We start from the raw sequence: 2,026 nt of genomic DNA, 5'->3' as shown, positions 1-2,026 counted from the left end.
TCACAGTTCTGTTATCACAGATGCAAAAAGACAGATAGGCTCCGTGAAGGTAAAGGTTGACCTGGTCAGTGAAGATACCGGCCTAGGAAGTGACTGCCCAGCATCACTGCTTTTAGTTAAAGTGTAATTTCAGACCATCCTTTGTGGTTATTTTAGGTCTCTGAGTCTGCTAGGCTGCCCCCCAGGCCTTCCCTGAGCTTGTCAGGTCAGCATGTGGCCCCTTTCATCCACAGGCCCATCCACCGATCCATCAAGCTTCGGCCCTAAGAAACCCCACAGCACTTCCAAGGAACAAGACCTTGCAAACACATTTCTTGGGCAAATGTCCAAAATGTCCTCTTCTGTTTTGCTTTGTGAAACGGCTGCCTTCTGCTCACCTGGATGCAAGAGAGGGTGCACAACAAAACCACACACATGTATGTGACTCACTTCCTTCCCAAAAAAATAGAAAACACCTACCATTAAAAATGCAGTAAGAAACATTACATCTTAACACAACAGCTGTCTGTCTCACAGCATCAACAACCATGGACAAACTTGCCACTGCCTGCCATAGGGACCATCCCACAGAAGAATCAACTACTTCCAATGGAAACGACACAGACCACACTTCAAAAGAAAACACTTGGCCAACACCGCTCAATGGCTCATCGCACTCAGCCTGGCTGGACCTGAAAACGGACTGAGCTCACCTCATAGCCCACTCACTGAGCCCCCGACCACTCCTCAGGTCTCACCACCAGGCCCTACCACTTGCATGCTCCCACTTACACTGACATCCTCCTCACTGCTCGCCTCAGGGACCTTCTCATCTCACGGACTACCACAGCTTGGCCTCGGGAGCACACGGGACAACTCCTTCAAACACAGCCCGCCTCTCACCTCCTCCACCACAGCACCTCTACCCTCACAGCTAACAGGAACACTTTAGGGTTCACAGATGCATGACAACGAAAACTGGATCAACCAACAAACACAAACCACACACTCCACGAAACAATCTTACCACAAAACCAATCTCATAGGACCATTCTGCTGTAAATACATACAAGGACGATGAAAAACACACAACACAACAAAACCAGGGAAACACCTCAAGCACATGCACAAGGAACACTCAGGGATAGGGATGTGGGAAGCAAAGTGACCCTCCGGCGGAACTCAAGGAGAGGACTCAGAGGGTCCAAATACACAATCACGCCCCAACCACTCCCCAAACACATACCTTCTGCACCACAAACCTTACCTTGGTCCTAGATAAACCTCCACCGCCCCTTCCACAAAGCAAAGTGGACGAAACCTCTGGGCTTCAGCAAAGACATAAATAAATACAGTGAGGTGGCTGCAGGACACTTCAGGCTTAACCATTCACGCAATCACAATACAGGGAGTTCTGCTTGGAGCCACGGGTCCAGGGCTAAGCCTTCAGGGGGACGGACAAACAAAACTTCGAAGGGACAAAGATTTCACAACTACCTCAGCTCAGACACAAAAGAACAAAAGCCTGCATCCACATGCAAATGCATCTTTCTCAGGGAGCACATTGCCCGAGGACATGACGAACCACTAGAAACTCCTTTGCAATTCAAGGGTTGGCCTCTCAGGCCATCCTTATGGGGGGCTTTCAGCCTGATCCGTTGCTGAGGCCAACGCGCACCACTTCCCTCAGTGACTGATGCGAACTTGGAAACGGCACATTCAACACATCCAGGAATCAACAGACCACAAACATCCCATCTGCTTTCTCCTACTACAAAGTCTTCAATGCACTTCCAAGCCATCACGGACTCCAGCTCAAGACTCAATACTGGGATTCTAACCATATCCTGAGGGGAGGAGGTGGTGACCATGGGGGATGCCAGCTTTTCCAATGGCAGCGACCAATTCATTCCACAAAGCTTACCTCCACCACCCACCCCATGAGAGGTACTCACCCAAGATGCTCAAACACCTGGGGAGGCATGGGCTCACAAAATCAAGCATGCACGGGCACAGGGGCACAGCGGAAGGGAGGGAGGGAGGGAGG

The sequence above is a fragment of the Myotis davidii genome, unplaced genomic scaffold, assembly GCF_000327345.1.
Source record: "Myotis davidii unplaced genomic scaffold, ASM32734v1 scaffold1262, whole genome shotgun sequence".
NCBI lineage: Eukaryota > Metazoa > Chordata > Mammalia > Chiroptera > Vespertilionidae > Myotis > Myotis davidii.
This window is presented reverse-complemented; position numbering follows the sequence as displayed.